Genomic DNA, 23,813 nt, shown 5'->3' with positions numbered 1-23,813 from the left:
TACTGTGATTTAACCTTGTTTTCCTAAACTTTAATTCTTTGGTATGCTAAACTTTTATCATGACAGTACCCTATACCATATTTTAGTAAAATCTTATTAGTATTGTTGTTGTAACTCATTCAGCAATCTGAGGGACTGGTGGGGCTTCAGAAATCTTGGTCACATTACATGAACTAACACTGTCCATCAGCAAATGTTTTCTGAGACTGTATGCGAGGCATTTGTGGATGAATTGCACCCTGCATTATTTTTCTATTCTATGTATATGTGCGAGTACGAAACCAAAGCAAGGATAGATAGACAGACAGATAGATAGATACATAGATAAAGTGACTAACAGAATTACAAGTTTACAAAATATAAATTTCAGAAACTGCATCAACCTTCCAGCGTTAAGTTATTTAACTACTTTCAGTATCACCCATGTATACTTCTTGTGCAAATCCTTTTTGTTGAATTAATACAAATGATGAGATTGGTTGACAGCTCTCCTGACCAATGAGAATCGCCCTATTCAATAGGCAGCCCAGTCACTCTGTCGTCCCTGCGGTCTAAGCCCGCCCATCCAAGCATGCTCTGTGGAGTGCGCTCAGAAGAATAGAAGTTGTTGCAGAGTAACAAGTGGACGCTTTCCCTTTAAAATTCATATCTGGTGCAACATTTCGAGACGGATTTTAGTGTCGAGAATTAACTAAGCGACAAAGCATAATTTCAGAGGATTAATCATCCAAGCAGAAACCCGCAGACTCGATCTGATCCTCCGGGGGAGAAGTGTGTTTCCAGCACTGCTGGTGTCTTTTTGACTTGAGAGGACCCAGAACCGGGCTATGCTCCTTAAAGCGGAACACACTTCCTAAACAGCCCGAGGTCCGAGGTAAGCGATTCCTAATTCTGAATAATCACTGGCACAGTTATTACTGCGACCCAGGCACTGCATCTTTTATTTATCACCTGAGACTTGCTGAAGTGGACAGTACTCTTGTACTATTTAAACCAGCAGTTTAACTAGATTACATTGTTAATTTAGTCCGATGTTCATTTTTGTTTGTTCATTGTTCGTGTCCCAAATTAAATAGATTATTATTATTATTTAATTGAATGAATTAAGTTTTACGATTGCCTTTGTTTCCGTTTTTCTCTTGAACCCATCTATGCAATTTATTGAGAACCCGAGAAGAACATGTATTATTATTGTTATTGTTGTTAATAATATCATTAATAGTCACGTTATTGTTTGTTTCAAATTGTGTGTGTTGTGTAAATCGTTGAAAACCAAACCAAAAAAAATCAGTTTGAGATCGCCTATGATTTATTTTAGTATGAAAATGGGGAAGTGAATTTTTTAAGTAAAAAAAAAGGGGGGGGGGGGCTATTGAAATGTCACTACAGAGGTAGAACAGAGTAACTCCACAATTACTGTAAGCAATAATGAGTGTTTTGCTAAGCAGCAAATTGTTTTTACTAATACAGTCTGGGTGAATATGTCAGAAAAGCACTTTCCTTAGTATTGATTATAATTAAACACAAAGTACAGAGCTTCATGTGGACAGTGGATTTTCCTCTTTGTAGTACTATTATTATAAAGTTGAACATTTTTCAAAGCTCTTACATTCTAGAACTGAGTGTTTTAATCCCTAGTAGTGGAACTATACGGTTGTGATCTCGTAGTAAAGGAAACTGGCATTTCCCACCCGCTTGTATGATCATTAAGTATGTTACATCGTGTCATGCTATTCAGTGTCAGTGCCTGCAGTGAGACGAGCCCCAGAGCCGTGCAGGCCTGCGCTGCGCAGTGACTGAATCTAGGCCACTCGGCCCCGTCGGCATCTCCAAAAAGTTTGCAGAGCTGGACGCCAGCCAGCGGGTTAGAGTAGCGATGGAGATGGGAGACTGTAACTCATTGTTTATGAGGGGGGCTGTCACATTTCGTTTTTTATGTGGCTGTCCCTTGCAACAATGTAACAACACATGTTTCTCAGTGGCATTCTCATATAGGTATTATTTGGGAGTAATACTTTTGTGTGAATTTTCTAAACCGTTAGAGTTGAAACAAAATTCCCCAAACCCACCCTCTCTCATACTTTCCACTTTCTGTGAGTGAGTAATGTTTGAGCACATTATCACTAGCAAGATAGCGTAACTAATGCTTTTTATTGCATTGTTTGCTGCAAATGTTATGCTTGTGTATCTCCTTTCATGTAGTTAGCGAGGAAAGCGAATCAAACATGCCCGTGGGGTTCAGCGGTGAAGCTCATTGATGTTCAAGCATGAATTTGCTATAAAGGCCAGTTCTCTTCAACGCATCAAGGATCAGAAGCGTTTAGCCAGGCATTGGAAAAGAAAGACATCCGGTATCCACGTTGGGTATATTTAAACAGTTTTTAAACGTTAATTAGTTTAAAAATTACTGTATATAAAGTTTAGCTGGAGGTTTGACCCTGAACATTCAGTTCTTAGCACAGCTGTGATGTTCACTCTGTGGGTCTGGGATTGTTCAGACTAAATTGAAATCAGTCAAGATTACGTATAGAGAAGTTGAAATTACAGTTGACTATACTGATTAATTCATGAAGATATAAATGCAGTAGTCTGAAAATTACAGTGCATTGTATTACTATTGTACCGATTTTAAAAAGCTGATTAGGTAAGGGACTGTTACAATGTCTCTCCATTTTCTAGGCCTCTCTAAAATATCTTAGGGTTAAATTGGAAGAAGTCCTCGTACAAATGAAAACATTCTTGTAAAAATCATGTAACTTGTAAATTCTTGTTCCTTGGACTCGGCTCAGATTAATTTCGTATTTCCTTTTGAAGATTCGATGTTTCCTGTCTGTCCCAATTCAGTTCCTGTGTTGCAGAATATTGTTGTTGACCTAGGCCTCATATTTATGCTATTGCACCCAGAAGACTGCGAATGACATATAATAATCTATTTTAAGATCTGAAAAAGTACCTGTTTCCAACCTTGTAGACAGCTGTGCAGTCAACAAGGGAGCTGCTAAAATGTGCCCATTGTGGTTGTGTGTGTTAAACACAGATTGATTCACACGTTTGTCAGAGTGTGCAGTGTATCTCATGCAGTCGGCTGTTCTAGACGTTTTGCGTTGTAAAGCACCTGTTACTGCATTGATTTCACTCCTCACAAAGATAGCCCAACATTTGACTTGCTACAGCACGTAGTATCACATTTTGTCCATTAACACACTATTCAAAATCACCCCTAGTTATACTAGATGGTTAATTATTACATTACACATTCTTTCTTGTCTTTGTATAGCCTTTTTGCATCTTGTACAGCACTGGTCTTCAACCCATGTACTGGATGGCCCCAATCCAGTTAGTTTTATAAATCACCAATTTCTAAAGACTGGGGACATGTTAGTTATGCATCTGTTCATAAAGTCACTTGTTTAGTTTTGGAAATTGTGGTCCTTGAATGATTTAAATATATCAGTCGAGGGTGTTCCAAAAACCTTTTTAAATAGAAGTGCCTATGTGTTTAAAGATTTGTTATAGTTTCAAATGCTGTCTTTTAGATCTGACTACGAAGCAGTCACATTTGAAATTGCCACTGAGTTTTGCAGGCATAACAAGATAATACATACAGAGCCTTTTGATCCTTTGATCTAAAATAAGCTCCCTAAAGTGCAGGCGTTAGACATGTGGTTTGTCAAAAGGAACCGTGACTCTTGCTGTCAGAAGGTGCTGTTTTGCAGAATTAGGGTGGGCCTGTTTTGTTTAGCATCAGGTATTGGGTGCTCTATCCCTGCAGAAGACGCACGCAGGTTCTGCCTTGATAGTGGTCAGTCTTTACATAATTTGTAATCATTTACTGTAATCAAGGCCGTCTATGGGCACTGGTTTTCTTTGCCCTCAAAGTGTCACATGCCAATGCGTTTACTTGTACTGTAAGACTGTGAATATGGAAATGATTTACTTCCAAAGTGGAACCAGAGAATGCAGTGCTCACTCTTGTGACTGTTGGATCATAATTAACTTGAGACAGTGGGGGAGGGATGGCAATTTATTCCTCAATACGCTTAGTTACCTCTTTGTAAAATCATCTTTATTGAGAAGAGATTGGCTATTAACTCAGTTTTACATTGGGAAGGATATTTAATAAAAAACATAAAAACAAAGCAAATGGATCCACTGAATCAGTGGACCACTTTGTCTTCTGAGATATTTTTGGCTATGATATCACAAACTGAAGCATTAGCTCATTTTCTCTTTCACAGGTTTCTATTGAGGGATTTCCTAATGTCACACTCAACAAACATACCTTACATTTTGAAAAGTATAATTTCGAACAAGGTGGGGAGTGTTAAATAACTTTCAAGTTGCATAAGATTCTCAGGCTTTTAATTTAGTTTTTAGTTTTTTAACATTGTTTTCAGGGCCAGTCACTGATATATTTAAATTATGATTATTGTTAGTCAGGTTTGCAGTTGAATTAGGCATGAATCCATGAACATTACCATAAAATAGGTTTTCTATTTTAGGTATCTTTAGGGGTGGCTAGTTTTGGATCATGGTTCTAACTTTCGATTGACACATATTTTTGTTTAATACCTTAAGCTATAAAGCCCAAGCTTGATCTAGTAAGTGCTTAAAAATGAAAATGACATGATAAGGAACCCTGCATCAGTGTCAGGATTTGCATTTTGTTTTTGTTCTTTTTGCTAAACAAAATTAGGATAAGCAGGTTTTATGTAGGCCTACACCACCACTTTACTGGGTAAATGATTTTCTGCAGAGAACTATCCAAAATTGAAGTGATGACAAAGGCAAACACAAGCCCAGGAAGAATCACTCCTCGGCCCACAGCTCACTTCCAGGGATTGTTCCAGTTTTTGTTTTAGTTCGTTGCAGTCTTTCATACAACCATGTTTAAAGTAGGTCAAAAAAAGTTTGTATTTTGGTGAAACTAAATTTGTTATTCTTCAGATAATGATACACCAGGATTAAAAAAATAAATAAATGAAAATTTGGGAACAAAAGGGCAGAGTTTATTATTTTAATTGGCTTTTCTGCTCTGTTTTATGTTTTATGTTTTGCTCCTCCTGCAATGTTAATGTTTTCCTTTTGTAGCTTCTTAACTCCTCTAATGTGGTAACAATTCTGTAAATTCCTGCTCTTCCTGTTTAAACTAAACTACTCTCAAACTTCATTGTTTTGCAGTGCCAATGGTCTTACTCAGTCACAATTTTAACTTCTCTTACAACTTCCTCATAATGATATCGCCCAAATGAAACTGGTTTAAGACCTCGTATAGGCACAACATTATTGGCCTTCCAGTTATTATGGGTTTATTTCTTCGTGTCATGCAGTCTGCTTGCTTTTTATATTAATGCTTATTAATAACATGAAGAATGCACTGTTGTATAATATAGGCAAATAATACAGTTTTTGTTCTGTGCTGCAATTATCCGTATAAAATGTCGCATCCGTTTGCTTTAGACATTGGAAGGTCAGTGTTGAAAATGGAAAAGATGCAGTGTCCAGCACCCCTTACTATCGCACTGGTATCCACATCAGTGTTCAATGGAAGGTCTTTCCCCCTGATTAAACAAATCAGGTCTTCAAAAAATAGTATTAATGACATTGCATGTATAGTGCCTAGTCCAAAAAACGATCAGAGTTGCCATCTTAGATCCTTATGTGCTAAATTGTGCACACATGGAAGTCTGGGCTCTGGACAGAGGATTTGACACAAAGAAACCATATTTTTGAAAGCTATTTTGTAAACACAGATGCAGACATGTTCTATTGCAGTTCCTAGCCATTTTTCTTGTGCCCTAGTTCTTTACAGTCCTTGTGTCATAATGGGTTTTATCTTTGTGTTGCTACTGTGTAGTCGGACCATTCAGCACACAATAATCAGAGCAGGGTGGTGAATTATGTACAATTGGACTAATTAAGAAAGCATTTTTATTCTGTCTGCAAACTTTTTTTAATCACTTGTGTAAATAAACTACAATAGCGGTAATTGAACTTGGACCTCTACTTGGGCTAAGACAAAACGTATCTAATGCATATTATATTTTTCTTTCTTTTTCTTTTAAGTATAGGTTGACTTGGGCAGCAACATCTGTTTTGTATTTTTTTTTTTTGCCTGGCCAATGATGCTGTAAAAGCCTTTAAAACCATTCTTCAAATTCAACAAGGGATACATTTATATCCTGTAATAAATAATGTAGGATTTTTTAGAAGCTCTTTTTGGGGGTGACAAGTGTTTATTATTTTAAAGCAATCTGAATTGCATTAGCATCATAAGGTAGTTTAGTAACATTGTTTGCCTTATGTTTGATTTGATTAGTAAAGTTTTAGTGTTTTGTTTTTAATACTGTGTTGAACATTGAACTGGAGTTTCATCTCTATACAGAAACATTTCCCCTTTAATTTCTCTAACCCTGCTTTGTATGCAATCACATCTGCACTTTCAACAATAATGTGCATCTGGACAGCTTCCTGTGAACCATGCTACATTAGGAGCTTGATGCTGTTATGTTATGTCGATGTTTATAATTTACCAAGATTGATGAATAATTTCATAATTGGACCTTCTGATTTTTATTTCAACTAATTATCAGGTGGTCAGGAAATCAACCTCCACATTATTGGTGAATTTCATTTCACTTGTTAACAACGCACCCTTTTGAAAGTGTGACATCCTTTTATGTAATAGTGTGTTAGTTAGCACAAGAAAAAATGTACAACATCCCTCACCCATTGCAAAACACAGCTGCCTTATATTAGTGAGTAGCTGAAGGCAATTTCTGTGTGACAGGCCCAATGAAAACCATTTAAGAAGCAAATCCAAAAATGTCAAGCTAAAAGGCTGTATGAGTTTGAGAAACTCTTCAAAGAGGAAGTGATTTCAGCCACAATACTGTAATTTTTTGACTGTTTATCTGAAAGTGAGCACGGTGGTTTTCAGTATTGGTTCACACTTCTTCAGACCTGTGACTTTTGGCTCTTTGGGTAGTAAACTTTGTGAAGTATACTCTTGAGGCATGAGGTTTTTAATAGTTGAAAAATAAAATAATAAAAACTAATTTAAGGTAGCTAGCAATAATAATTTCATACCTCCAATAGATACAACAATTATATGCATCTCAAATTAATAATGTTGAATATTTAATAATGCTGTCAAGAAGGGTGCTTTTCTGCAGAAAGTATAGTTTTGGTCTAACAAACATAAGTTTAGTTTTTCGGTGTGGGTTTGGATGTAAGTATTGTTATGTGATTGTCAGTGAGTTGTTAAGTGTTGAAAATAAATATATTTTAATGGAAGAATGGCCATTTTCCATTTCGTTCTGCTTGGTCTTCCATATTGTGGTTTTGTTGGGCTTAGAATATGGTCTGCAGGAACAAGAAATTATAGATTTTACTGACGTTTGCATGTCCAGTATATTTAATATAAATTACATTCAGATTAATTAATACATACAATGACCGTTTTCAAGAGGGGCAGCAAGGAAAGAGGTGTCTAATGCCAAAATGTAACAGAAATGTTGCTGTTCGAAAATTGTTTACTGTGTCCTAGGAAAGAGCTAGGAAACAACTCTTTATGGCTTTAAGAAAGAGTAAGATTCTATGCTCAAAATTGATTGGAATTTTAAAGCATTTCAAGAAAATAATTCTAATGAAAAGGAATCCTGCAGTGTGTGTAGCTGGTTATGCAAGTGCTCTTTGTATATTATTATTTCAGAATGGTTTCTTGTGCTGGCAAAAACCACAGAGTGCAAAATTACAGCATAGGGTATCATTTCTGCTTCTGAAGGATAAAACAATGGAGCAAATGGAATTGGGGGGGGGTTGGGGGGGTGGAGGAGGAGTCATAAAGTAGCAGGAGTTTTTGATTTTGAACACACTTCCCATCTTTCATCTTTCACTGTGAGATAGGCAGGTCTGCTGACACGATTGAAGGTCTCAATTATATAACAGCCTTGGACCCAGCTGCAGCATCCATGCAATTAGTTACCCATTGCCACAACTCATAGGATGTCTAGATTTCGATAAGGCGATCAGATTGTTGCCGGGGGGTGTGGTCATAGCGAAGGAGAACGGTGTGCGGAGCATGTGCGCTTGTGTTTTTGCGTTTTTTGTTTTCATTTTGGTTGTTCTGGGTGGGGGGCAGGCCCCTGTTTGATGAGTGTGGTCATGTTGTTATTATTTACCTTTCATTATTTACCTTTTTTTTTTTTTTTGTTCAATTTGGCCAGTTTGCATCATTGACTGTTGGCCACCCTGTTATGAGGGGTCATGTGCTCTACTCACTCAATACAGAAATAAACCCTTTGCTTGTGAAACTGGAAACCGGCAGACCATCGCATATATTTTTACTGACCTTCCTGTGAGTCCTAGAATAAAATGATCAGGTTAAAGATTTGGGTTAGTGAATTCGTGTGCATCTGATGTGTCACACTGGATTCCTTTAGCATGTGTTGCTGCTTTTGTTGAGCTTCACTGGGTTTGCACCTGTGCTAAACAATGCATTTTGCCTGAGACAAAGGAGTTCCAGACACTGGATTTCTCATTTGCCCTGCTCCAAATCGTTTTTCTTTGTTAGCATGATTTTGAGTGTTAAAGGAGGCTGAACCCTTTTGAACAGAGAGGGATGTGAACGCATCATCTCCAAGGCAAACACCTGAGGGGAAAGGCTTAGAGTAAACCTGTTGTGACCCTCCGTCACCCAGGTCACAGAATCCGGATATGTCTGAGGTGAATGAACTGGACATAGAGACACCGTGCCAGTGAAGACTGAGAAACTGCAGTGTGCCCATAGCACCACCCAATCTGCATTTTTTTTTTTTAACTCTGAATCATGTACAGCACCAGTTCACAAACTGCAGAACAGGTATTTCTGCTGCCTATGTGTATTTTTTCTGCAGTGCCCATCAATAAATATATTACTAACAATAGTCACATGAAAATAAAACATTTGCTCTTGCCAACATGCCGAGTTAATTAATAAGAGTCATCTTTATGGCCTACTTTTGAAAGGAGTTACTTTGCATAAAAGCAGCAGATTTGATCAGACTTTACTGACTGTGAAAATGAACTGTGTACTGGGAGAAATTACTTCTCCATCAAGTATTTCACAACTTGTTTTCTTAGCTGTTGCTCTATAGTGCTGCAGAAGGCAGGAAGGAGGGGTGTGGAATGTCGCCGTGTTCGGCGTTCCATCAAGGAGACGGTAAATAGCAGAGAGATTATCAGGGGCTAGGGGATGATTACAGGTTGTCCTTCAGCAGTGCTTATAATTTGCTATCTGGCCCCAACTGGGATTTTATTTCAACTCCAAGATACAAACTGTCATTACCTCTTCTAAAAACAGGAGAGCTCTGGAGATGGGTTCCAGCCTCATACTACACTGGACCATTGGAATTCCAGTGCTATACCATGGTACCCATACCAGGGTAAACTTGCATAAGGTTATCTAACCCTTTTTCAGGATTTTGAATGCTATCTTTTTTAGAGTGACATTTTTAAAGGAATTCTACCGCAAAACAATAATACTCCCCCATTGTTTCCCACAGTTTGGGATGAGGGTTTGCGAACATCCATCAGTTGTTTATTTAATTTATTTTGCAAGTGGTACATGCTTATAACTATAATATCCATATCAATGGCAAAGCATTGTTTTCTTTCACAAGTGAGTGTGTGTGTTTGTGTGTGTGTGTGTGTGTGTTGGGGGGGGGGGTGCAGAAATAGTGGTAGGTAAGCACAGCTGGTAGAAAGTAATTTCTTGTGAAATGCTATTCATACTACAGTGAATACAATGCAGCTCGAATGCAGCATGTCATTGCCTGCGTCACGGGCAGACTAGCACAGTGTTGCTTATGAAAACCACATTCAACAAGTCTCTGGCAGAGCTGCCTGTGAAATTTCCCATGCCCACTGCGCTCTGCCATTGTAGAGCAGGCAGTGTTTGTTTACTCACAATGGAGCTTAAGTTTCGTCTCTAAAACCTGAAAACATGCACTTGTGGGTAAATGATCATGCATTTTGGCCACGTTTAATTGTACCCCCTTCCTGTAATTGGATGTTTTATCTGTGTTCCCTGTGTCCTGCGGTGACGTGTTTGCTTGCCATACAGTATTCCTCTCTCTGTGTTTTGTTTCGATTTGTTCTTGTCAGCAAAACTTCACAGTAACTCTGACCTACACTTTTAGATCCGTACCATTTAGAGGATAGAGGTGTGTTATCGGCAAGTTTGGGAGTGTCCTTTTTTATTCAGGAGGATTGACTATAAACCCTCTGTAAATAGAAATCAGCTTGCATTATTTTACGAGAAGCATTCATTTTATATTTCTACTGACTGTCCTATTTATTTCAAATGCACAAAAAAGTACTGGGGGGAGATGCATAAACCCCATTAGACAGCTGTTTACAATTCAAGAATCTGGATGCCTGCATCACTGCTGCCGTCTTTTTGATGGATAGCCAGAGGAAAACGGAGCCTTTCTTCTTACAGTGCAGTTTCTAGAACAGCAAGAGAAGGAGGCATTTGTATCCTTTTTTTTGACACTCCTTCCAGTTCATCTCACCGGTGTTCTGTTCTGTGTTTCAGGTCGGGACTGAGTAGACAATACATATTTTCTAAGCCATTCTCCTTGACCCATAGTGTTAACATTCCCAAATTTGTGACATACTGTTGTGGTGTTGGTAGTACAGGCTCTCACCATAAGAATTCTAATTGTATTGACAGTTCACTGTCATCCGAAGTATCTCAACATGTACTGACAGTCACGGTGCCCTTAAAACAAACACATTCACTTCATATTGAGAGATTTGTCCCATTCCTTTTTGTGGCAGTTGATGCGTTGCAATGTGAACAGCCTAATGTTTGTGTAACTTCCATACTTTTTGTTTTACAGTCAATAGTAAAAAAATTAATTATCCACAGCATTGGCAATACTGTTTTTTTCATTATTCCAGAACACTGAGACACACGGTCAAGTTTATCATCTGTCTGAATAACAGTGTTGCAATATTTAGAGAAAGGCGAGCACCTGCACACTGGTTCAAGTACAGTGCTATGTAGCTCTTGACTGTGGTCCAGCACTTGTAGGTCAGTCAACCTAGAAAGCTCCCAAATTAAAAAACAGTGCTGGAGTTGAAAGGTCCCAGATCTGTTCCCACATGGATTTTCTTTGAAATCATGTGTCCCAGGACAGCCAAGCTGAATGGTGTATTTTGTTTCCAGTGTTCATGGGTGAGAGAGACCGAGTTCTCTACAGCTGGTTGAGGAGTAAAGTGCTTCGTCTGACCTGGAGGTCAAGCTTGAGCTGAGAAACCCTGCCCCCATCTCCATACTGTACAACCCTGCTCCCCCAAATTTGTAGACATTTCCAGATTTAATGCCCACATTTTCACCAATTCTGTTGGACATTTTTACTTTGCAGTGCCTGCTTAAAATGCTTGCATATTATTTGCTATTATTCGTAATGTTTTCACTTCTAACTTTTAATTGCCCCAGAAAATACTTCTCTGTCTACTCCATACTCTCCCAGGGCACTGATTTGGTGTATATCTGATTGATACATGTATCTGCACCAAGAGTAAAATTGAAACCTATATGCGTTAGTAAAGCTTTCACTTGGATGATCGGTTTGATATTGTGTTCTCAAAGTGATTCTCTGTGAGAATAATCATCAAGCTATCCAAAATAACAGTAATTGTTCTGTCGTCTTCGCATTTGCTTCTCCTGATTTACTTCCTGACACTAGCTCTGTTAATCCACATGCTTGAAAACAAATGCCGACCTCAATTGGTCTTGCTTCTGCAGTGCAGCTAACTGACCTTGTTATTAATGTAGCCTACATTAGGCTTGTTTGCTTGTTCTTTCCTCTGCCACCAACTTCAACTGGGATAGTTTCCAAAAAGAGGTTGTCAGGTTTGCTGTGTCCAGGTTATACGGTGCTTGGTGCACCAGTCCGGGGAGAGGAAGTGTGTGAAAGGTGAAATTATTCCCAGTTACAGACCTTTGCGATGATATAATGGTGGTTACTATTAGAATTAGTCTGCAGGTAGATAAAGAGGAAACTGTGGGGGGGAGAAAAAACATACTGCTAACCTGGTGTATCTATGGAGTCATGCAGAGAAACAAAATACAGTAGAATATTGAACCATTGAACATAGTACATAGTACATCTGACTAGCCAGCATGTAGGACTTAATGAGCAATTTGAGTTTTGTTGTTCCCTCCGTGACCTGTGGAGATTACCTGCCTTACAAACATCTGGTTAAACATCCAACCAAAGGAACATAGACACTGCAAAGAAAAGCCCTCCTACACCCCTCCCTGAACCTGCCGGTGACTCCAGTTGAAGTACACACACAATTATCCATGGCCGTGGCCTGGGGGCATGTTTATTATCTAGACTGGTGTTCCCTGTAGGTGATTGTTGTGAAAGCTCAGCACCCGCACTTAAGAGAGTGTAAAGGAAGGCTTCAACGTCTAGTATGTAGCAGCCTGAGCCGTTTCAGGTTTTACCTGTGTCTGTGCTAACATCAGGTGCTGTGTTGTTTTTGTAGATAGATGTGTGAAGGTGAAGTAATATACAGATGTGGCTTCTCTGCCTTGCCAATACAAATGTGTACAAGAATGTACAGTTGGTAAATCGTGAAGTGAATCAGACTGGTACGCAGAAGCCTCATCTCTTTCGCTGATATCAATCGAGTATACAGACTAGGCTAGTTTTTCAGGTTCCACAGTAATAGCGAGGATATTCCAAAAGCCTTGTACACATGTATTTGAATGGGGATGTCACATATTTAATATTATATATGCACCAAAAAGTTATTACACTCTTCATTTCTTGTTGTGGTGCTGATCCCCCTTCAGAAATATTAATATTGATTTGATGGTGGTGTGGAATTTGTCATTTGCTACACAGATTTAACTTGGTTTGCAAAGTGAAGCTTTGTTGTTGTTAACAGTATAGGGAATTCGGTAAGGATGTTGGTAGGTGCACGCAAATATGTAAACCAGCCCTGTTGTACATGCATGAACTGTGATAAGATGCTTGGTCAGTATCTAGATTTGTTGTGGTTATTTGTAATCCTTTACCAGGTTGTTACTTTACCTATTTTTGTATGTGCTTCTTATGTTTAATTTTAAAATACAGGTCGTTACCTGCTGATGTTTTAAAATTATTATTATTATTTTTTAACTATTGTAACGTGGTATTGTGGCATACAGCATTCAGTGTTATTCTGCTTTATTGCAGCATGTACAGTACAGTTATACCATGTTATTGTTCCATACAGGACACAGTCATTATAACAATGCCTGCGTTTGCATGCAAGGTTAAGTTGTGACAAATGTGTGTTTTAGGTGACAAAAGCTCCAGTTTGACATGCTTTGAATATTGCCTACTTCCACAATTATAATATTTGAAATCATGGCATATAAACATAATGCCACTGGTATTTAATGAGAAATGCTGCATTTGTTTTTTGCATGGTTTTGTATTAACATCTTGATAACTTTGAAGAGAGTGTTCTGTTACGGCTATTAAGATGAAGCAGTATGACAACGGCAGAGCTTGCATAGCAAAGAAGTCCATCTTGACAAAATGAATAAGGACTTGTCTATATAACACCCTTCATTCAGCCATACCAATTTAAATCTGTCACTTAAACGCAGCCACTGTAATGATAATTCATGTTATTGTATGATACACTACACATTGTTCTTGTAATGTGTGTTCTTGTAGCATATACTACACAATATTATAACATGTTATTGTAGCGTACAGTACACAATGCTATAGCTTGTTATTGTAGAATATAGTACACATTATAATGTGTTACTGTAGTGTACTCTACACACTTTTTATAACATGTTATTGTGGAATACATAACACAAGACATCCAAGAAATTGGATGAAAATCCATGCAGGGTAGTGCTATTAGAACCAGCACACAGCTCATCCTTTATACTTTTATTTCTAGTGATTGTTTGCTACCACAACAACAGCATAATTCATTGTTGTGCAGTCTGGTATTTGTGTGTGGCACCATTCAGCTTTTCTAGTTTTATTGTTAAAATCATATCCTGTTGCTTGGCACTAACCTCATTATTCAAAAAGAGCCAGATAGGATATTGTGAATGTAGCCATATTTCATCTTTTAAATTTGTATCTTTAGGAAACTGATTTATTTAACAAAATAATTTCAAATAGAGATATTTCTTGATGATGTTAAGCCATTAACTTGAATTGTTTAATCAAAATTCTCCCAGGCAACATTGTCATTAGGAGGACAAGTGTCACTGTAATTAAGATGTTGAATTCTATTAAAAATAACAGCAGTTCAAATGCTTTACAGCCTTTCAGTTTTGCTTAAAATCTGCATTTCACTTGAAACTATAACACATTATTCTTATTGAATACTGATATTTCTAAATTAAAAAACAAAATTGTGCTGTCACAATCTTTTTAAATACTAAATGTCTTCAAAACACACAGAGTAGCACAAAGGATATTGTAATGTTGTGTAAGACATGCAGTCTTTTACTTAAATGGATCTTAAAATTGTAGAATTAATACATACATAAACTAATCTTAAGGTAGCCTGAGAGAAATTAATGGAGAGCAAGACTGAAATGCTTTTTCTTGATCTGCGTTTTTGTTTAAAAAAAAAAAAAAAGAAAAAAAAAAATATATATATATATATATATATATATATATACATTTGCGTCAGTAGAACACGTAGATGCCCGGCATCTCCAATTTTAAGCTAGACTTATGTTATAAACATTACCACTATTTCCTGTTTTGCTAGCTAATTGCTTTAAAGGCATAAATATGTGCTTTATTGAGGAAGCTGATTTGGCGCACGTATTAGAAAGGTAAGGGTTGCACAAGTTTTTTTTTTGTGCAAACATAGTCTGTATCATCGAATTCTTAATCTTTTTTGTTTGAATTTCCTCCTTGATAAACACTTGTGATATCATTGAGCAAAGACAAATTCAGCTGCTGATTGGATATTCTATTCTTGGGAAATGTATTTAAGCTTAAATTATACAATACCATATCATCATATCTAGAGTTCACCACTTTATATTAGTTGTGCAAACCCTTGCATCCAGTAAGAGCTTGGTTACTCCCTATATATTATACCTTCCTTTATTGTTACAACCATATCATAATTGCACTATAAGATCCCAGAGGACTTTTTAAAATGCATATTATGCCCTTTTCTGCCCGTTTGCTTTCTTTACCGATCTGACCATTCCCCCCTCCCCCAATCCTTCCTGCAATGTACCAGCTTTCTCCCTTTTCTGTGAAGACTTGCTCTCCAATTATGAAGTCTTGTTATTGACATGCACTGAGGATCTCTTGACAGAGATATCCCTTAGCTGTTTTTGTTTGGTTGGTATGGAGACAGAGCTCTGAGCATTGGAAGCTAGCTGATAGGTTGTATGAACCAGGATGTGAAGCAGCTGAAACCACAGCTCAGAAACCACACGCCAAGAACACTCTACAGTTCCAGATAATAGGCGGTCAGGAAGCTGGTTTAACTCTCTGCTCCCTCTTCACCATTTTAGGTGCAGTGAAAGCAGACCCGTCTAGGCCTCTTGCTGTACCTGCTGTTGTTGTTTCCATTGTGGGGCTGGGTGCTGTTACTATGGGAGTTGCCTTGTGAGTCAGAAATGCAGGACAGAGCAACTCCCATGTCCATCCCCACTGATAACAGCTTGATAGAATAGCAGCAGTTAAAGTTGGGTTCGCCTCTTCTGTTGAACAAATGCAAACCAAACACTATACGAGATGTATTAGTAATAGAAAATTACCAGGCATTTATGGACAGTAAATATGTAAAACCAGATTATTTTGTAAGAAACCAGAAATAGCTTGCTTTTGCATAATAATCATAATAATAATTTTCTCTGCTTTCTGTGTGTGAAGAGATTTACATTCATAATAATTGAAGGCAGTGGGCTCACAGAAACTAGGCAGAAATCTGAAGAACAATAGACCAAGAAATGTATACAAAAATATAGGGCTGTTTATGTCTATGGCTTTTACCAATATACATATATACAGGTAGTGGACAAAGAAATGGAAACTCCACTAAAGTTTCACCCAGTAAGGTGTTGGGCCACAATGTGCAGCCAAGACAGCATGGGTGTGGACTCAACAAGGGTCTGGAACCATTCTGCAGGAATCTGGCACCATTCTTCTTCAAGGAATTCCTCCGATATACAGAGGTTTAATGGAGGCAGAATCTGCTGGCACAGATGCCTATCTAGACAGTCCCACAAAAATAGTACAGTAATACCGCATTTAGCAGGCAGGATACGCTTCTAGAAAATGGAGCACTAACTGAAGTCCTGATTAGGTTATTTTTAACCTTAATATGAAAGGTACAGGTAATAATAAACACATTAATACAGTAATACATATTATTTTTCCATTAGTTTACAGTAATGCACATTCTTAATACATATTAGACTCTATGATGAGTTGGCTTAATGGCATGTTACATTGTGTTTGGTCATCCAAATATGCTAAGCCTACTTTCCATTTTTTCTAACGACGAACTCTTTGAACGAGTCATCTTCGTTGCTGATAACTTCAAGGTAGTCATAACAGAAGCTTTTACATAATCTCAAGTCTCACGCATTGAGGCTCCATCTCACGCAGTGTCACTACAATCTTGCGTATTTGCCCCAAAATATTTTGACTGCATGTAACGGGGCATAGGGGAAATCAAAATAGTACGAGTACTAGTAACGCAAGAAGTATGATAAAATGTTGTAAAGTGTTCTCTTACAGGAGAGTAAAGGACTAATATTACAAGTACTGTCTGAAAAGATGTGTTTTGAGTAAGTGTAATAATATCTCTAACCATTGGTGTAGTTAAGTTAAAAGCAGCACACATCCACCTGACGCTCACCAGCTTCCAACCGCCTCAAAACTTGCAGTTTTACATCCAATGAGATGGTTTTTCTTTGCACTTTAACTTGCAGGCCGTTTACCAGAGATGATGGGTGAAAAATAGTGTCTATGTATAAATAATATGTATAGAAACATCTGCGAGATAAGAGGAATATGTGCACAATGTCACTGCAGAACATAGACTAACAGAGAACGTCGCTGTGCACTGATGGATTGAGTGTAACACCTCCAACACTCTGATTGGCTGGTGGGGCAAAAGCACTATAATTAATCGCTGTTATACGGGCAGCGCTAAGTGGGGTATTACTGTATCCACTGTGTTGGCAACATGTGATCTATACAAACAGCATACAAGAGATTATCATGGCTTTTCCTCTGTCTAGTTTGGACTTTTGAAAGACAGAAGGCTATTAAAATATTTTTGTACACTAGAGTCATATTAGGATTACCTAGTTTAACCTATGTGTCACCTGGAATTGATTGTAGTTCCATCATTCTTTTAGCATTCCACAAAAGCATGTACAGTTGTACTCAGTTTGATATGTATGTTTAGGCACACATCCCCTGTATTGGATAAACCTCTGTGACCCAGTTCCCGGTTGTATTTTAAACTACTGTATAGGGAAAGTCTGGTAAATGGTAACCATCTTACCAATGAATAATGATTCACCAGTGTGGCTTTGGTATGGATAGCTAGAGAATATAATATGATTAGTATATTGGCACAATGCAGACAGGTTGCAATTTAAAGATCCATGCCAATCTGTAGACATAACAAAGGATTGTTTTTGCTTTCAAAGAGTCTTGACACAACATTATTATTATTTATTATTATTATTATTATCATTGTGGCAGCTGGTGGACATGTTGCCTCCTTGTTATTTTATATATTCATAACATATGCATCTTTATCTCCATATTAATTTGTAAATCTATACCCACCAAAGGGATCTTCGCACAAAATGCATTTTATATGCTGCATGACTCAAGTCATGCATGAAATGGAAAGCTTTTGATTGAAAGTGTGTTCTTCTGTTGGCAGAATACTTGAACTTGTCATGCTACAAACACATTTTGTAAATTGAGTTAAGAGCTGAGCAGAGTTTAACACGATTGCAGATGAATAGACATTGGTAGTGAAAGATAATGAGCAGAATATGAAGTGCCTTTACATGCTGTGTATTCAAAGGGATCTCTGTATTTTTGAGAATATGCAAGGTAGTAGGGCTGGGCGATATGACTTAAAAATAATATCTCGATATGTTTAGACGTTTGGGCAATACACAATATATATCTCGATTTCTTGTTTTTATCCAATCAAGCCACAAAATAAGACCAAAGACATTCAAACTACAAGTATTTCGTTAATCCTCCAATAAGCAAAACTAACAAATACTACATGCAGGCTGTCATGGTAAATATAAGCAGAATACAACACATTACAGCGCAAGTGTTGTGTGATTACTATTACGTGTGTTATGTTGTTATTGGATAAATATACGTGTGTGTGTGTGTGTACACTCACCTAAAGGATTATTAGGAACACCTGTTCAATTTCTCATTAATGCAATTATCTAACCAACCAATCACATGGCAGTTGCTTCAATGCATTTAGGGGTGTGGTCCTGGTCAAGACAATCTCCTGAACTCCAAACTGAATGTCTGAATGGGAAAGAAAGGTGATTTAAGCAATTTTGAGCGTGGCATGGTTGTTGGTGCCACACGGGCCGGTCTGAGTATTTCACAATCTGCTCAGTTACTGGGATTTTCACGCACAACCATTTCTAGGGTTTACAAAGAATGGTGTGAAAAGGGAAAAACATCCAGTATGCGGCAGTCCTGTGGGCGAAAATGCCTTGTTGATGCTAGAGGTCAGAGGAGAATGGGCCGACTGATTCAAGCTGATAGAAGAGCAACTTTGACTGAAATAACCACTCGTTACAACCGAGGTATGCAGCAAAGCTTTTGTGAAGCCACAACACGTACAATCTTGAGGCGGATGGGCAACAACAGCAGAAGACCCCACCGGGTACCACTCATCTCCACTACAAATAGAAAAAAGAGGCTACAATTTGCACAAGCTCACCAAAATTGGACAGTTGAAGACTGGAAAAATGTTGCCTGGTCTGATGAGTCTCGATTTCTGTTGAGACATTCAGATGGTAGAGTCAGAATTTGGCGTAAACAGAATGAGAACATGGATCCATCATGCCTTGTTACCACTGTGCAGGCTGGTGGTGGTGGTGTAATGGTGTGGGGGATGTTTTCTTGGCACACTTTAGGCCCCTTAGTGCCAATTGGGCATCGTTTAAATGCCACGGCCTACCTGAGCATTGTTTCTGACCATGTCCATCCCTTTATGACCACCATGTACCCATCCTCTGATGGCTACTTCCAGCAGGATAATGCACCATGTCACAAAGGTCGAATCATTTCAAATTGGTTTCTTGAACATGACAATGAGTTCACTGTACTAAACTGGCCCCCACAGTCACCAGATCTCAACCCAATAGAGCATCTTTGGGATGTGGTGGAACGGGAGCTTCGTGCCCTGGATGTGCATCCCACAAATCTCCATCAACTGCAAGATGCTATCCTATCAATATGGGCCAACATTTCTAAAGAATGCTTTCAGCACCTTGTTGAATCAATGCCACGTAGAATTAAGGCAGTTCTGAAGGCGAAAGGGGGTCAAACACAGTATTAGGATGGTGTTCCTAATAATCCTTTAGGTGAGTGTATATATATATAAGTTTTAAAATAGCTGGCGTTACAATAGTTTTAATAAATCTTAAAGGCGGGGTGCCTTACCCCAGGGATTTTATATAAAACAATTATCCAGCCAAGGAAGGAAGGACAGCAGCTCCCGTCTAAAAACAGTCCATATTCACCGATGTCTCAAAAATGATTTGTTAGAGAAAAAGTGAACATCATAATGCTTACGCGTTTCGACTCCTCTTCCTCAGAGCACATCTATACATACACACATTATGACTTACTGTCACATAACAACAATAACACCAGTAATAGTGATCACGCAACACATGCGCTGTAAAGGTACAGATTCAGGTAGATTTAGCACAGCCGGGTTTATAGTGGCGCATTAACATCTGCTGGACAGAGACATTTCTCCTCTGACTGTCGCATCTCGATTCTACTTACAAATACAGCACGTTGTTAATACAAAATAGTTATAATAATAATAATAATAATAATACAACTGTTGAAGCACTTCACCATCTTAATAAAAATAAAATTATACTTTCTGCATGTGTGTGCATTGCTTTCCAAGTTATTAAAATGCAAACAAACGTTATTATTAATTTTATACAAATGATATCAGTCTAAATTAGCGGGGGTGGGGGTGCCTGCAGATCGAGTTCAGCCCGGCGACGAGAGCGGGGTGGACCGTGTGCGCTTGCGCATTAAAGTGTCTCTTGGTTGTGCTGGTTATTGAGTCACTTCTCTCTCCTCATGTCTGTCTGTGTTTCTGATGCTCATTTCTTGCCGCATCCGACACGTGTGGAAGAACCGGGAAGAACACTAAGTGTCCTAATGACGAAAAATACTGCCGTAAAGATTGCAATTTGCGACACCACGATATAAACGATATAGCATAATATGAAACGATAGACGTTTTTCTATCGTCATACGATACATATCATCATATCGCACAGCCCTACAAGGTAGATATAGGAGGAGAGGACAGTCCGGTATCCAGCACATTCCTCAGTGCACATAGTTTTAACTGTTGTCATAAGGGACAGGCCCTGTCCCACTTCATTATTTTAACTATCAGTCAATATTCAATAAGCAAATAATAGTTTTCTTCTAGAAGCATAAACCTTAGCTTAAATAAAGAGAAAGATAAGTGATTATTTGTCATTATATTTATTAGTAGTAGTTGTAAACAATAAATGCACATTTTATTTGCTTGGTACCTCTTAGCTTGCCCTTTGAGAATGTGTTTGTTAATGTGTTCTTTCCATTCATATTGTCTGACCCAAGAGGATGACAGATGCTATTTCTGGTCTCTCTTGACATCATACGGAAATAAAAATAGATCCCTTTTCATCAAAGTGTATTCTATGCTCCTTGTATTCCAGGAAGCACCTGGTTAATGGCTTAACAATATGATATGATGTGAAGTGTGTAAAATCATTATATAGGCTTGAACACTTAATGGATTGGAAAAATATAATGTGAATTTCGGGTGCTTTATGGTATAAAGTTGTCTCTCTGTTGGAATGGCTGGTGGTTCTTCAGTATCTTTATATCTGTGCTGTTAGTTGTGGACATGTTAGTGTGGCTGAGTGGGGAGCAACATCCTTTCCAGGTGGGAGGAAGTCTATATTTAATTCTTGCTAGTGTCTTAACCACTCACAGGGAACCTTTGTGTGTAGGACATAATGTTAAGGAAGGCGTTTGTTTGAGAACAGCTTTGTCATTGTATATTTAGCAGATGTTTCTGTACTAAGCTACGGCCTCTTCCAGACAAGATGGCAACAAGACAACCATGTCAGCTTCCGTTACTTTTATCGGTAGCAGTCATTGCTTTGATAGTGCTTTTGTGTATTTTTTGTGTGACACCTTTATCCAGAGCAATTTTTTGAAATGCAACTGCAGTATAAAGGGACTGTCAAGAGTTAAGTGGTACAAAGGTGATTGAATTAGTTAAAGAAATGGTGCTTGTGATCTGATCATTTGTACACTGTCAGATTTGTCAGAATAGAACTGGGGGTAATATATAAACAATCTGTACTGTGCAAGTGTTCCCCTATAACTGAAGTGAATTGGAAATGTAACTTGTTTTTGTTAATCTGATTGACTGGCTACAGCATACCTGAGATGTCATGGCATCATGTTAGGAATATTTGGAGACAAGTAGCCATTACCTTCGTAGGCTGAGAATTCCTCCAAGGTTAGCCTATATTTACTTCACGCCATTATGGAATGGAATGCTAGTTATTCAGTATGGAGTTATGTGTGTAAATCAGATTTTTGTTGTAAATGTAGTTTTACAACATCATCTTTGAATAAAATAAGATAAGAGCATCTCCTGCTTTTCCTGTTTTGAAGTTTGTAGCTGCATCAGTGCTGCGCCCCAGCTGGTTGTAGTGTTCCTGGTTTATGCACTGGTGTTTACTCTTGCTACTGAGGTTTTTCTAACCATCTGCAAACTACTACTAATTGTGTGACCTGGCAGAAAGCTCTGTCAGTGTGTGGCTAGTTGAGACCAAATAAATAAATAAACAAATAAATAAATGAAATGCTCTTTTTTTATTACCACTTTTGGGTATTTAGTATTTAATTTACCATCAGTTCATTATGAAATCTGAGATTTTAGTTTTGATCACTGATCAGATCACTGTATAGTAAATACTAGACAATAAACATGATGCATACATACACAAACCCACACTTACATACATTTCCATTGATTTCACCGTTTAAGCTTTGAGAAGACTGTAAAGATTGATTTAGGACTCTGGGTGTGTATACACTGGACTGCCACTCTGTCTATCTAGCTCTTCTCTTCCTCATCAGCCCATATCAATCCACTGCTGGATGAAGGCCTGCCCAAGATGTTTCCACTTGTTATCTTTCAAGTCGGAAGCACTGCCCAAGGGGGAGGGGTTTCAGCGCACTTCCGTAAGAACACGATCGAAAATGTCACTCTGTCAAAGCTGCAATTGGCCCCTGGGCTTGTCACTCAAACAGGTCCATTCCCACTTCCTGTTTGATTAATAGGTGATGTCAGTGCAGGCTCTTCCTCTTTTGCCATTTTGCTGGACCCGAGAATGTGAGCTCTCTGCACTACAGCCTGCAACTGCGGCAGTAGGAGATCTCGCTCTCTCAGTTCATGCCCGGATCGAAGGCGAGCCCCCTGGGTCTCATTTTCTGGCTACGCAGTTTTTGAAGGGAGCCCTACTCTTACCCCTTCACTGCCCACATGGCGCCTTGATGTAGTGCTGGACGCACTTTCCCAAGGCCCATTTGAGCCACAAGCTAGTGTCTCTCAAGACTGCGTTTTTGCTGGCAATCACCTCTGCAAAACGCGTAAGTGATTTACATGCCCCGTCTGTACACCCTTTGTGTGTCTGGTTTGCGGGAGATGGCTTCAGAGTTACGCTACGGAATAACCCTGCGTTCATCCCGAAAGTGTTGTCTCTATAGAGTTGATGGCTTTTCATCCTCCTCCCTTCTCTTCGGAGCGGTATAGTCGGCTTAATCTGGTCTGCCCTGTGCGGGCCCTCAGGTGCTACTTGGAACGCACTAAGGACACCTGGTGCTCGGACCAACTGTTTGTGTCCTGTGCAGCGCGGACACATGGCCAGGTGCTTTCAAAGCAGCGCCTCTCACATTGGATTGTGGACACTATTACCATGGCCTACGAGTCCACTGGGACCCCGGTGCCTGGACACTTCGTGGACCATTCGACTCAAGGTGTTGCCACATCGTGGGCCCTTTTTCAAGGTGCCTCCCTGGCAGATATTTGTGCAGCTGCAGCTTGGAGCTTGTGTATTGTGTTGTATACGTTGGGTCTGTGGCCTTGCTCCTGTTTGATCAGGGGTCCACTGCCACATGATTGCGCGGACGGTGCACAGATTGCTTGATTGCGCCCCGCCCATACATATGTATATATTACACTGTGCAAGAAGTTTACAGCCTCGCTTCTAGCTGCACTAGTAGAGCCACTGGCCTTGCTATGGTAAGCGGAGTTGACCTCTGTAGCCCCACTTTATATATGCTAATTACAGACAGTTTCCAGTAGAGCATGACTATGGTCCTCGCTCCTGGACGGCTCATGTGTGGCCCTGAAAATTTTTAATCCGCAGGGCAGGCTCCCTTATCAGCTCGCTGCCTCCTCCCTTGCGACTGTTTGGTTATACA

General features: G+C 38.8%; 1 protein-coding gene across 7 annotated transcripts in view; it reads left to right on the top strand.

The window, feature by feature from the left end:
• Positions 1–577: 577 nt before the first annotated feature.
• The window catches only part of LOC136748306 (A-kinase anchor protein 13), a 131,583-nt gene continuing 108,347 nt past the window's right edge, over positions 578–23,813 (top strand). For all 7 annotated transcript variants that reach the window (XM_066701931.1, XM_066701935.1, XM_066701934.1 and 4 more), the window contains exon 1: positions 578–874. The gene's annotated coding sequence lies outside the window, so the exon portion shown is untranslated. The remainder of the gene's footprint in view (positions 875–23,813) is intronic.

Source organism: Amia ocellicauda, chromosome 4, assembly GCF_036373705.1.
Source record: "Amia ocellicauda isolate fAmiCal2 chromosome 4, fAmiCal2.hap1, whole genome shotgun sequence".
Lineage (NCBI taxonomy): Eukaryota > Metazoa > Chordata > Actinopteri > Amiiformes > Amiidae > Amia > Amia ocellicauda.
The sequence above is the reverse complement of the archived record's forward strand: the minus strand, read 5'-3'. Positions and strand labels throughout refer to the sequence as shown.